We start from the raw sequence: 15,232 nt of genomic DNA, 5'->3' as shown, positions 1-15,232 counted from the left end.
ACCCTAATTGCTCTTGTAAGTCGCTCTGGATAAGAGCATCTGCTAAATGACTTAAATCAAAATCTAATTCAATAGAATGTAGCATTATGTCTCCAAACCTGCTACCATATTGGCATTTGCTGTGAGTATGAACTACTGAAGTTGTAAAAAGAGAAAAGAGGAAAGTCCTCATTAACAACTTGTAGTCTGAAATTGAACAGATGCACTATTTATCACGTATATTCCCCCCACCCTGTAGGACCAGAAAGGCCAAGCATGTAGACTAATGACCTGGAAACAGTCCTCTAGGCTTTCCTCTGTAATGATTTAGCTACTTGGGATTTCCTTTTTAATTTGGTCCTTAAGAAAATAACAATCCTCCTTGGTGCTGCTCATTACTGTATGGCTGCGGTGACCATTAGGAAATGAAAATAACCTTGCTCATTTATATAAAGCAAAGCATTTTAGTTAAAGGCCTCAAGGCCAAGGATTTGAGTAAAGAATGACATTTCCAAATATAATCATACAGCTCTAAGGTTCCTAGGCACCAATGTGAAGAAATGTGCTTCTGCATCTTTCAAAACCGGATCTTCAAGCCAAATGAATTCCTGAATACTTGGACATCTAAATGTATTCACTCAGTGAATAAGATATGTATGTTGTGGTCTATCAAAAACCAGAGAGCTGCAAAATGACATATTTCATGATCTTATGAATTATGAATAACGCTCTCTATGAATCATGTGTAATGAATAACAAACACTGCATTACTATACATACAATATAATAAGGAGCTACAAGCTGTTATGAATGCTTATAACAAGTCTTATAGGCACTATTCATAATATATTTACATACATGTGGTTCATAGAAAGTGTCACCAAAATATTGTCATTATCATGAAGAATTGTGATCTCTTTATAATCATCACTCTTAAATTAAACTTGAATTAAAATTAAATAAAAATCTACAAACTTGATTGATTTTGATTTTTTTTTATATGTCTTTTGAAATATAGCTTGGCACAGATTTTGGACCGGGCTTATAAAAATGGTGGTCTACTAGCCCGGCTGGCCAGTGCCCAAATTCCTTCAGTTTCATCCCTGATTTTGAATGATTCTGTACAGTAAAACATGAAATACAGAACTTGCTCTGAAAGTAGAAAGTGGAGGGTCATTCTTTCATAACAGACAAACTATTGTACACATATTTCAATGATATAATCTCACAACAGAGTGTCACTTACTTCAAACATAAATGCACTAGAATGGTATCCCAAAAGTAATTGTGTGAGACCAATGTCCAGTGGTCTCTAGATGGATGGGTTACGAAATTGCATCGAGCGCACCCTCAGATCCAGGGTGGACTGTTTAAATCAAGCAGTGGTCACACTTGGTGTGTACATCACCACTCAGGCATGGTGAGCAATGAGACGCTTGTACAAGGCCACTGCCTGCCCGTCGCAGGGCTGGACTGCTGAGGCCCATGGGCTGCCTAATCAAATCTGAAACCATCACATTTACTTGGCTCTCAGGCAGCTATGCATGCAAAAAAACAAAAAAGAGCCTAGGCTACATCCCCAATCACACCCTCATGGCCCTTAAAGACAGCCATTAGAGAAGGATTATAAACAAATACACGGATGGATCATATTTGATTTGTCTCTTTTAGTTTCCCTCTATAAGCATAGGAACCAAGCTTGCAGTTACTATTGAGCTGAGGGAAGTTAGAACATAACCTGACAGATTTGACCAGTTAAAGAGAAATCTCATGATGATGTATTATAAAACGAAACCATGTGTTACATGAATGTGGAGCAACTATAGTCTCCACTGAAAGATAGCCAATGAACATAATATTGATAATAGTGTTTATTTTGCTTGGCCAACCCAAAGTGGAGCTGTTATTGCCTGGTCTGAATGGGAAAGATGTAAGCCTCTTATTCATTACCATACAAGATAATGGTTTCCTTTGATGGAGATTTGGGCCATAGAAACTTAATTAGGCAAGCTTGAGCAATGATCATGATAAAGTGTAGAGTACTAATTAAAACACTTAAGCATTACAGTGTTTTAAACATGACAATAAACATAACAGGAGGCTCCAAATGTATCACATGCTGTAGAGGGCAGACTTCCACAGAAACTGTAAGGGATGCAATGAAAATATGTCTGAATATATGAGATCCACAGCGGCCAACTGTACTGTGTAACATCCTTTTTACTTTAATTCTATACCCCCAAAGATACTATAAACCCAATATTGCCACACTGACTCTCAAAGAATGTTTACCTTTCTCAGTATTAGATTAGTAGAAGCCTGTTTATGTAAATACTGGTCATACTGGAAATGAAACATCTTTGCATTATTATTTGAATTCAATTGAACAGATCAGTGTTACACACAAATCTCCCCTATTGAAGGAAGAAGATAAATGTTGTTGCATTAGCCTCCTGAAAACTGGTATCATTTACTTTAACTATCCTCCTGACATTTTCTAAACTGGGTTGTACCTGGTTTGTATCTACTCTGCTCATTTTGTAAATATGTTTAACCAATCACATGAGTCTGTTTGGGGTCTTTCTCTAGATGGATAACAACAATAAATTGTAACTCAATGTAACAAAGCACTTTATACATCCGCAGTTAAATTAATACCATTAGTTATCCAGGTTGTATGAATACACATAGATAATATAGTAGAAGAGCACTTTGTTTTACCCACTGGTTTGACCTTGTCTTTTTCCTTCATAAAACATGTCCATAAAGATCCAGTCAACATTCCACATCATAATGTGATGTCAGCCTGGTTACTGTATTCATTTCTAGCCTCTCCAATCTTTTAATGCATGTACTGTGGCGACTTCCAAGAGCATTTGTTTCTCTGAAGATCAAAATAAAATAGGGTTTTTGAACCAGTCTCCCGAGAGGAGCATTGATTCCTTAATGAATGCAAGGGCAGAGAAAAATTGATTTCTTCCTTTAGATGTGTCTCTATATCTCTCCTTTAACATCTCAGCAGCACTGCATTGCATTTGATTGCACACTGAGAAGGAGAAAATCTTTGCATCTCTATAAAATATTCATATGAGTGGATGTGAAAGAGTGCTCTGTGGATGGGCTTGGGAATGGGGAAAATACTTCAAGATCTGGTGGATTGAATAGATGAAAACAGATAATGGATTTAGTGTAATAGGAAGAGGGAAGTATGTGCATTTTTTCTCCTACAAAATATTATCGGTTTTATAGTAATCGTGTGGCCACTGAAGTTTTGTTGTGACATCCTGTTGTGTTTGGACGCAGATTTATTTTCTTTAATAAACCACTCATGAAAAAGGGTGCAGTGAGAAATCAACTTGAGTGCATGCACAGTTAGATACCATATTTTTTAAATTGTTGTAGGATTATAGCTAGAAGCCTTAGCGCATGTAAACTGAGGCTATAGTCAATTCTCATGTGCTTCATTTATCCATGTTGCTAATTCTGCTTTTACAATGGAATTTCCATTCCCGAAACACTGCCCTATGTCCCCACATTCACTCATTAAAGCATATTTTCAGTAAAAAAAATACATAATCACAAATTGATTTTAGTGCCTGGATTTTAACGTGCCTTAATATGTGTTAATTGGGTAATAATTAAGATGGATTTTTATATGCAAAACGTAATCAAATTAATTTGGAGTTTCCAGTCAGTGGCCATAATTAAAAGGAATTACATTTACATCATCTGACAAAAGGGAAACATATGAGTTTGTGATTGGATAATGAAAGCTGTGTTGTATTGTCTCCAGGGTATGGGTTTAGGCTACTAAATGGTAAAACTTTATTCTACTCTGGATATATTTGGATGAGAAATACCTGGTGACAAAGTGTTTGATGTGTTTCAGTCAGGGGTTTAGATTTGATTGACATACACTACCAGTCAAAGGTTTGGACACACCTACTCAGTCAAGGGTTTTTCTTTATTTTTACTATTTTCTACATTGTAGAATAATAGTGAAGACATCAAAACTATGAAATAACACATATGGAATCATGTAGTAGCATTAGATTACATTACATTTACGTCATTTAGCAGACGCTCTTATCCAGAGCGACTTACAAATAGACGAAAGAAGTGTTAAACAAATCAAAATATATTTTATATTTGAGATTATTCAAATAGCCACCTTTTGCCTTGATGACAGCTTTGCACACTCTTGGCATTCTCTCAACCAGCTTCACCTGGAATGCTTTTCCAACAGTCTTGAAGGAGTTCCCACATATGCTGAGCACTTGTTGCCTGCTTTTCCTTCACTCTGCGGTCCGACTCATCGCAAACCATCTCAATTGGGTTGAGGTCGGGGGATTTGGGAGGCCAGGTCATCTGATGCAGCACTCCATCACTCTCCTTCTTGGTAAAATAGCCCTTACACAGCCTGGAGGTGTGTTGGGTCATTGTCCTGTTGAAAAACAAATGATAGTCCCACTAAGCCCAAACCAGATGGGATGGCGTATCACTGCAGAATGCTGTGGTAGACATGCTGGTTAAGTGTGCCTTGAATTCTAAATAAATCACAGACAGTGTCACCAGTAAAGCACCCCCACACCATAACACCTCCTCCTCCATGCTTTACGGTGGGAAATACACATGCGGAGATCATCCGTTCACCCACACTGCATCTCACAAAGACACGGCGGTTGGAACCAAAAATCTCCAATTTGGACTCCAGACCAAAGGACACATTTCCACCAGTCTAATGTCCATTGCTCATGTTTTTTGGCCCAAGCAAGTCTCTTCTTATTATTGGTGTCCTTTAGTAGTGGTTTCTTTGCAGCAATTCGACCATGAAGGCCTGAATCACACAGTCCCCTCTGAACAGTTGATGTTGAGATGTGTCTGTTACTTGAACTCTGTGAATCATTTATTTGGGCTGCAATTTCTGAGGCTGGTAACTCTAATGAACTTATCCTCTGCAGCAGAGGTAACTCTGGGTCTTCCAATCCTGTGGCGGTCCTCATGAGAGCCAGTTTCATCATAGCGCTTGATGGTTTTTGCGACTGCACTTGAAGAAACGTTCAAAGTTCTTGAAATGTTCTGTATTGACTGACCTTCATGTCTTAAAGTAATGATGGACTGTCATTTCTCTTTGCTTATTTGAGCTGTTCTTGCCATAATATGGACTTATAGGGCTATCTTCTGTACCTACCTTGTCACAACACAACTGATTGGCTCAAACGCATTAAGAAGGATAGAAATTCCACAAATTAACTTTTAAGAAGGCACACCTGTTAATTGAAATGCATTCCAGGTAACTACCTCATGAAGCTAGTTGAGAGAATGCCAAGAGTGTGCAAAGCTGTCATCAAGGCAAAGGGTGGCTATTTGAAGAATCTCAAATATATAATATATTTAACACTTTTTTGGTTCTACATGATTCCATATGTGTTATTACAATGTAGAAAATAGTAAAAATAAAGAAAAAACGTTGAATGAGTATGTGTGTCCAAACTTTTGACTGGTACTGTATGTATCATCCCATTGTTATTAATCATTATCTTCACAAACTGTAAGACATGAAACATAATATTAACTCACATTTCAGGTCTCAAGGCTGAACTAACTCACTACATATAAGTATTGTATGAAACTTCCATTCATTAATTTCACAATTAAATAATTGCACAGTAATTACACATAGGAAATCAATTGGTTTTACTATGCTCTATGATTAGGATGAACTTTCGTACACATATAACTTGTTTGGATTGTGTTTAGGGTGTGTAGTGTGCCAGAAGGTGTCACTATTCATGCAACACTACCAGAAAGTTCATGCATCAGAGGAGGATGGAATCACTCCCTCGTACTACTCTGCGGTCAGGTGGATCATGTGACACACTCTCAAAATTCAGGAAATAAATCAAAATGTCATACATACAGTATAGGTAAATATATAGCAGGTGAGGTGGCATACAAAACACAGAAATGACTGTTGAAATAAATAATGAGAACTAGTCAATGAGGAAGAGTTTGCTTATGAATGTACAGTCATTCTGATTCCTTTTAAACTGAATGAATAGGATATGCTACTGTATTTCCGTGTGAATGTAGTGTAAATCATAGCGATCATGGTATTAATCATGCCAATGTGGGAACCACAGGGCTGTCTCTCAGGCAGGGTGGTGTGGGTTGGAGAGACAGGAACAGTGTGCACGTAGAGAGATAGCTGGAGCTTGTCAAATCAATAATACTGCTTGCTTGGTATCTTCAAAGATGACTAGATGACAAACATGTCTGTCAGAGCTGTGCCAATATAGTTTAGGGCCTCTCGTGATGGGGCATACTCCCAATGACAGAAGCAGGTCATTTCCTCTCCCTGGCACCATAAATCGAGCGTCTGGCCCCTGTCCGAATGCTGATGCTGCAGAACACCACACGCAGAGGGCCTGTCTGTACACCCTGAGCTACTGCACAGTCGCCATAGCATAATGCACAGTCCATACATCCTCCCTCTCTCTCTCTCTCTCTCAACAGCTACCACAGCAACACCTGCGAAATGCAAGACAATCCAAATGTTTTCACTAGTGCTTGCTATCACTGAAACTTCCTGAATGTTCTGTGTCACTAGAGGCTGTTTGGTACTTAATGCTGGTAGTTGTACAGTGTCAACAAATGTTGTAAAACCCATAGAGGGCTTGCAGTTGACGTACGACGCCTCCTGGCGGCCATGTTGGAAGACCACTGCATTAATTCTTCTGACAACAACAGCTGAGTGGCAACCAAAAACGGCATGATAGCAGTGCTTAAAAATAGTTGATTCATCACCACGGTCATTTTCTGTGCAGTATTTGGCTGCTCTAGCAAGGCAGGAAAGACAAAGGGGATTTTTTTTTTTACAGATTCCCCGCAATCATGAAACACCATTGTTGACACCAAGGAGATAAGACTCAAGAACTGTCGGAAAAGCGAAGAAACCTTTTTGCCCGTCAAGACCTAAATTCAGACAGCCGTCAGTACAGGGTCTGCTACTATCATTTTATCACTGGTAAGTCAAGTCTGTTCGATTTCAAGTTTAGCTGTTATGCTAACCAGGTGAAAATGTATGCACTCACTAACTGTAAGTCGCTCTGGATAAGAGCGTCTGCTAAAATGACTAAAATGTAAAATGTTAACAACAACACTAAGTTAGCCAGAATTAGCTAGCTAGATAACATGTAGTGTAGCTATTAGCATGTGTCACGTGAGTTTCAAGTTTTGGGGAAGCTATTTTTTTCACCATAAAAATGCACCTTTATTCCAAAGGATTACATGCATCTATCATCGCATTTGCAGACAAATGTAAACCTACTATTCCTAATGGCGTGAGTAGATTGGATAGTCATAATGTAGGCTATTAATGAGTGAGTAGTGGAATGGGCCTATAGGCTATATCAGAGACGTTTATTTCCTTTGCACGGGAAGAATGTGGCCTTTGATAAACATTTCATACACTTCTACAACACTTTTGACTGGAGACATTATTAGCACAATCTTTTTTAATACAATGGTAGCCTAGGCCTACTCTGCTGACAACAGATCAATAAAAATGACCTTGTCTTGAACTCGCTGTTTATTTTCTATGTATTGTCACTTTACCCCTACCTACATGTACAAATTACCTCGACTAACCTGTACCCCCACACATTGACTCTGTACCAGTACCCCCTGTATCTAGCCTCGTTATTGTTATTTTATTGTGTTACTTTTTATTTTATTTTGTACTTTATTTTATTTAGTAAATATTTTCTTAACTCTATTTCTTGAATGGCATTGTTGGTTAAGGGCTTATAAGAAAGCATTTCACGGTTAGGTCTACACCTGTTGTATTTGGCGCATGTGACAAAAACAATTTGATTTGATTTGATGTAACTGTGTAATCTAGGCCTATGAAAAAAAGGGAAACAGTTTTTGTCAAATTAATGTCAAGTTATTTGTTTTGCATTTCAGCTAAGCCTAACCCTCTTCCTTACCTTAACCTAATTCTCCAAACCTGCTACGATAATTATCCTAACTTGCAGCATAAATTCTCCTAATCTGCTACAAAAGTCGAATGACTTTACTTTGACAAAAGCTGGATCCCTTCTAGCCATGACCATGAAAAGGGGAGACACAAATTATACAATGAGGTCCATTATCCATATATATATATATATATTTTTTTTAATACCTTATTTACATAAGTATTCAGACCCTTTGCTATGAGACTCGAAATTGAGCTCAGGTGCATCCTGTTTCCATTGATCATCCTTGAGATGTTTCTACCACTTGATTGGAGTCCACCTGTGGTAAATTGAATTGATTGGACATGATTTGGAAAGGCACACACCTGTCTATCTAAGGTCCCAAAGTTGACAGTGCATGTCAGAGCAAAAACCAAGCCATGAGGTCGAAGGAATTGTCTGTAGAGCTCCGAGACAGGATTGTGTCAAGGCACAGATCTGGGGAAGGGTACCAAAACATTTCTGGAGCATTGAAGGTCCCCAAGAACACAGTGGCCTCCATCATTCTTAAATGGCAGATGTTTGGAACCACCAAGACTATTCCTAGAGCTGGCCGCCCGGCCAAACTGAGCAATTGGGGGAAGAGGTCCTTGGTCATGGAGGTGACCAAGAACCCAATGGTCACTCTGACAGAGCTCCAGAGTTCCTCTGTGGAGATGGGAGAACCTTCCAGAAGGACAACCATCTCTGCAGCACTCCACCAATCAGGCCTTCATGGTAGAGTGGCCAGACGGAAGCCACTCCTCAGTAAAAAGCACATGACAGCCCACTTGGAGTTTGCCAAAAGGGACCTAAAGGACTCTCAGACAATGAGAAACAAGATTCTCTGGTCTGATGAAAACAAGATTGAACTCTTTGGCCTGAATGTCAAGCGTCACGTCTGGAGGAAACCTGGCACCATCCCTACAGTGAAGCATGGTGGTGGCAGCATCATGCTGTGGGGATGTTTTTCAGCGGCAGGAACTGGGAGACTAGTCAGGATTGAGGGAACGATGAATGGAGAAAAAGACAGAGAGATCCTTGATGAAAACCTGCTCCAAAGCGGAGCGCTCAAGACCTCAGACTGGGGCGAAGGTTCACCTTCCAACATGACAATGACCCTAAGCACACAGCCAAGACAACGCAGGAGTGGCTTCGGGAAAAGTCTCTGAACGTCCTTGAGTGGCCCAGCCAGAGCCAGAGCCCGAACATGAACCCGATCGAACATTACTGGAGAGGCCTGAAAATAGCTGTGCAGAGACGCTCCCCATCCAACCTGACAGAGCTTGAGAGGATCTGCAGAAAATAATGGGAGAAACTCCCCAAATACAGGTGTGACAAGCTTGTAGCGTCATACCCAAGAAGACTCGAGGCTGTAATCACTGCCAAAGGTGCTTCAACAAAGTACTGAGTAAAGGGTCTGAATACTTATGTAAATATGATATTTCAGTTTCCATTTTTTATAAATTTGCTAAAATCTCAAAAAAAATCAGTTTTTGCTTTGTCATTATGGGGTATTGTGTGTCGATTGATGAAGAAAAAATTAACAATTTAATAATTTTTTGAATAAGGTTGTAACATAACAAAATGTGGAAAATATCAAGGAGTCTGAATACTTTCCGATTGCACTGTAGAAGATGGCTGTCATATGCTGTGCTTTGGTCAATCTGAATGATTCTGTAAATCAAATCAAATCAAATTTGATTGGCCACATGTGCCAAATACAACAGGTGCAGACATTACAGTGAAATGCTTACTTACAGCCCTTAACCAACAGTGCATTTATTTTTAATAAAAAAGTAGAATAAAACAACAAAAAAGTGTTGAGAAAAAAAGAGCAGAAGTAAAATAAAATAACAGTAGGGAGGCTATATATACAGGGGGGTACCGGTGCAGAGTCAATGTGCGGGGGCACCGGCTAGTTGAGGTAGTTGAAGTAATATGTACATGTGGGTAGAGTTAAAGTGACTATGCATAAATAATTAAAGAGTAGCAGCAGCGTAAAAAGATGGGGTGGGGGGGCAGTGCAAATAGTCCGGGTAGCCATGATTAGCTGTTCAGGAGTCTTATGGCTTGGGGTAGAAGCTGTTGAGAAGTCTTTTGGACCTAGACTTGGCACTCCGGTACCGCTTGCCGTGCGGTAGCAGAGAGAACAGTCTATGACTAGGGTGGCTGGAGTTTGACAATTTTGAGGGCCTTCCTCTGACACCGCCTGGTATAGAGGTCCTGGATGGCAGGAAGCTTGGCCCCAGTGATGTACTGGGCCGTACGCACTACCTTCTGTAGTGCCTTGCGGTCTGAGGCCAAGCAGTTGCCATACCAGACGGTGATGCAACCAGTCAGGATGCTCTCGATGGTGCAGCTGTATAATTTTTTGAGGATCTGAGGACCCATGCCAAATCTTTTCAGTCTCCTGAGGGGGAATAGGCTTTGTCGTGCCCTCTTCACAACTGTCTTGGTGTGTTTGGACCATGATAGTTTGTTGGTGATGTGGACACCAAGGAACTTGAAGCTCTCAAATTGTTCCACTACAGCCCCGTCGATGAGAATGGGGGCGTGCTCAGTCCTCTTTTTTCCCCTGTAGTCCACAATCATCTCCTTTGTCTTGGTCACATTGAGGGAGAGGTTGTTATCCTGGCACCACACGGCCAGGTCTCTGACCTCCTCCCTATAGGCTGTCTCATCGTTGTCGGTGATCAGGCCTACCACTGTTGTGTCGTCGCCAAACTTAATGATGGTGTTGGAGTCATGCCTGGCCATGCAGTCATGGGTGAACAGGGGGTACAGGAGGGGACTGAGCACGCACCCCTGAGGGGCCCCCGTGTTGAGGATCAGTGTGGCAGATGTGTTATTACCTAACCTTACCACCTGGGGGCGGCCCGTCAGGAAGTCCAGGATCCAGTTGCAGAGGGAGGTGTTTACTCCCAGGATCCTTAGCTTAGTGATGAGCTTTGAGGGCACTATGGTGTTGAATGCTGAGCTGTAGTCAATGAATAGCATTCTCACATAGGTGTTCCTCTTGTCCAGGTGGGAAAGGGCAGTGTGGAGTGCAATAGAGATTGCATCATCTGTGGATCTGTTGGGGCGGTATGCAAATTGGAGTGGGTCTAGGGTTTCTGGGATAATGGTGTTGATGTGAGCCATGACCGGCCTTTCAAAGCACTTCATGGCTACAGACGTCAGTGCTACGGGTCGGTAGTCATTTAGGCAGGTTATCTTAGAGTCCTTGGGCACGGGGACTATGGTGGTCTGCTTGAAACATGTTGGTATTACAGACTCAGTCAGGGACATGTTGAAAATGTCAGTGAAGACACTTGCCAGTTGGTCAGCACATGCTCGGAGTACACGTCCTGGTAATCCGTCTGGCCCTGCGGCCTTGTGAATGTTGACCTACTTAAAAGTCTTACTCACATCGGCTACGGAGAGCGTGATCACATAGTCATCTGGAACAGCTGGTGCTCTCATGCATGCTTCAGTGTTGCTTGCTTCGAAGCGAGCATAGAAGTGGTTTAGCTCATCTGGAAGTCTTGTGTCACTGGGCAGCTCGCGGCTGTGCTTCCCTTTGTAGTCTGTAATAGTTTTCAAGCCCTGCCACATCTGACGAGCGTCAGAGCCGGTGTAGTACGATTCAATCTTAGTCCCGTATTGACTCTTTGCCTGTTTGATGGTTCGTCGGAGGGCATAGCGGGATTTCTTATAAGCGTCCGGGTTAGAGTCCCGCTCCTTGAAAGCGGCAGCTCTACCCTTTAGCTCAGTGCGGATGTTTCCTGTAATCCATGGCTTCTGGTTGGGGTATGTACGTATGGTCACTGTGGGGACAACATCATCGATGCACTTATTGATGAAGCCAGTGACTGATGTGGTGTACTCCTCAATGCTATCTGAAGAATCCCGGAACATGTTCCAGTCTGTGCTAGCAAAACAGTCCTGTAGCTTAGCATCTGCGTCATCTGACCACTGGTGCTTCCTGCTTTAGTTTTTGCTTATAAGCAGGAATCAGGAGGATATAGTTATGGTCAGATTTGCCAAATGGAGGGCGAGGGAGAGCTTTGTATGCATCTCTGTGTGTGGCGTAAAGGTGGTCTAGAGTTTTTTTTCCTCTGGTTGCACATTTAACATGCTGGTAGAAATTAGGTAGAATGGATTTAAGTTTCCCTGCATTAAAGTCCCCGGCCACTAGGAGCGCTGCCTCTGGATGAGCATTTTCCTGTTGACTTATGGCCTTATTCAGCTCATTCAGTGCAATCTTAATGCCAGCATTGGTTTGTGGTGTTAAATACACAGCTATGAAAAATATAGATGAAAACTCTCTTGGTAAATAGTGTGGTCTACAGCTTATCATAAGATACTCTACCTCAGGCGAGCAAAACCTCGAGACTTCCTTAGTATTTGATTTTGTGCACCAGCTGCACCAGCTACAAATATACACAGACCGCCAGCCCTTGTCTTACCGGAGTTAGCCGTTCTATCCTGCCGATGTAGCGTATAGCCCGCTAGCTGTATGTTGTCCATGTCGTCGTTCAGCCACGACTCGGTGAAACATAAGATATTACAGTTTTTAATGTCCCATTGGTAGGATAACCGTAATCTTAGGTCATCCAATTTATTCTCAAATGATTGAAGATTGGCTATTAGGATTGATGGGAGCGGCAGTTTACTCACTCGCCGTCGGATCCTTACAAGGCAGCCCGACCTACGTCCACGATATCTCCGTCTCTTCCTCATGCGAATGACAGGGATTTGGGCCTTGTCGGGTGTCTGTAGGATATCCTTCGCGGCCGCCTCGTTGAAGAAAAAATCTTCATCCAATACGAGGTGAGTAATCGCTGTCCTGATATCCAGAAGCTCTTTTTTGTTATAAGAGACGATGGCAGAAACATTATGTACAAAATAAATTACAAATAACACGGAAAAAAACACATAATAGTACAATTGGTTAGAGGGCTGTAAAACGGCAGCCATCTTCTCCGGCGCCATTATAATAACGTTTTCTGTTGTGCCATTTGAGTAGAGAGCACCTTCACCTTGTTGTCATGAGAAAAGAAACCGTATGAATATATAAAATGTAATTTGGAACAACAAAATACTATCGTTTCTGATATCGTAAACATACTGTACTTTAATAATCTTCTGTATTGTTGTATGGGTGAAATTAAGTATTGAGTGTCATCTCTGCTTTGCCTTGCCCCATTGAATAAAATGTATTTCTAATAATCTAAATATTATTTATTTTACAATTTAAACACATTTAGCATAGACAATGTAATTGTTATGTTAGTCTTAGGTAAGCCATCTTCATTATCACAGTGGCACCTCCAAGTGCCAGACCTTGGTGGTAGTAGTAGTAGTTGTGTGTATGTTTTAAGCTAAGGATCCCATCTCTTGTTTCCAGACATTTTACCACCAAGATTACAAGGGTTGGATTTGCACTAAACAATTTAATTTAAACAACATCTAGTATAACGATTAGCCTCATATAAATTGTTTACTGTTAGTTTTTAACTTGAGAACATTAAGCTCAACAATATGTAAACAATGTGTGAGCTAAGATATTCTCTGCTTCAGATACACAATGTCAAGGGGTGCATTGCAAATGCCCATAAGGCTACTGCCATCATACTGTTGGCCAGTGTTTCCCAACTCCGATCCTTGAGTACCCCCAACAGTACACAGTTTAATTGTAGCCCCGGACAAGCACACCTGAATCAACTTATCATCAGGCCCTCAATGAGATGAACCAGGTATGTTTGTCCAGAGCTGCAACAAAAATGTGTGCTATTGGGGGTACTAAAAGGACGATGCATTGCCTTAGACCGCTGTGCCACTCGGGAGGCCCCTTAAGTTAACAATTAAAACAAGTTTAAAAACGTAACTTCAAAGAGCCAATTTGTAAGTCGCTCTGGATAAGAGCGTCTGCTAAATGACGAAAATGTAAATGTAATGTAAATGAACCAACACTTTCATATAATTTCAGTGTACAAGTAAGCTAACTCATATATAAAGGTTAGACATCTTAGTATCAAGTAGGCTATTATTACTAAAGCATAATTTCAGGTGAACCAAAACAAAGTAATTACTAGAGGTGGCTAACCTCGCTCCACTGATTCCTGATATACTGGTTGAGCAGACTTCTGTTCCAGCCCAGCAATAGCACACTTGATTGTCAACTAATTAGGTATGATACATTCAATCAGGTGTGTTAGTGCTGGGCTGGAACAGAAGCATGCACACCCAGCAGGGTTGGCCTGCTCCAGTTGTAATAGGTTTATACATTGTGTGACTTTGAACTGTATTTTTGTTTACACAATTTGCTAACAATATAATCACATATAATCCATGGTATACTAGGATTTACCCTTACTCTCTTGGAACATTCATTGGGACCTCTTCAGCTGCAGACAGGGTTTCTCTTCATCTGCAGACAGGGTTTCACGGCTCTCTGTATCTGAGGACAGAGAACATTACAAAGAAAGGCTGCATTATACTCAGATTAGACAGCACTGAATATTATGTTGCTATATCTCTCTGTCCTCATAGTTTCTCGCTAGGGATTGGAACTGGATAATCTTTTCATAATGTCCTCCCACAAAGGTACCTTCCCTTTCCAGAGTAGCCGACTCTCCTTTCTGACAGCTGGAACTGCTAGCTTTCACCCTCTGTTAGTTAGCTAGCTACCTAGCTACAAATACGTTTCGAGTTACAATAATAAATACATCAAGATAGGTAGCTAACTAGCTAATATTAAGTTAGCTAGTTGGTGATATTTAATTAACTTGGCTAGCTATACAGTATGTAAAGTTAGCTAGCTAGCAAACACATTACATTAGCAGCTCATTTGAGTTAGCCTGCACACAAAGTTCCTGTAGCTATCATTTTCAAAATATATTTAATTACTTGAATAGGTTCTCCCACTGCCTCCGTTTTCTGGGTCCTTAGAAAAACAAAATAATGGGCAATCTTCCCGAAGTTTCTGGTGATAGCAAAACACAGCCAGCGATGTGGACGATTGGAGGACTTCCAACAGACTGACTGGTCTTCCAACATGGCACATGGTGTGGTTGCTAGGTGATTTGTGACGCAACTGCAAGCCCTCTATTGTGTGTAAATATACTCCTCAGCTATGAGGAGTATCTCTCACCAGGAGTACAATAGTATATAACAATATCTTGCAGAACATCCATAGTCGGTCTTTCCTGGGATTTTGAATAGTGCTTGTGACATGAGCTGTCTTCTGTGTTGGCAGTGAGGCTAAG

The 15,232-nt window shown here is 41.0% G+C and overlaps 1 long non-coding RNA gene across 1 annotated transcript; it reads right to left on the bottom strand.

The window, feature by feature from the left end:
* Positions 1-5,896: 5,896 nt before the first annotated feature.
* LOC121587330 lies at positions 5,897-14,986 on the bottom strand. The gene is made up of 3 exons (XR_006004050.2): positions 14,874-14,986; positions 14,335-14,424; positions 5,897-6,510 (listed from the first exon to the last, which is right to left on the bottom strand). It is a non-coding gene; the product is annotated as an uncharacterized LOC121587330 (long non-coding RNA).
* Between the last annotated feature and the right edge of the window lie 246 nt (positions 14,987-15,232).

Source organism: Coregonus clupeaformis, chromosome 18 (assembly GCF_020615455.1).
Source record: "Coregonus clupeaformis isolate EN_2021a chromosome 18, ASM2061545v1, whole genome shotgun sequence".
NCBI lineage: Eukaryota > Metazoa > Chordata > Actinopteri > Salmoniformes > Salmonidae > Coregonus > Coregonus clupeaformis.
The sequence above is the reverse complement of the archived record's forward strand: the minus strand, read 5'-3'. Positions and strand labels throughout refer to the sequence as shown.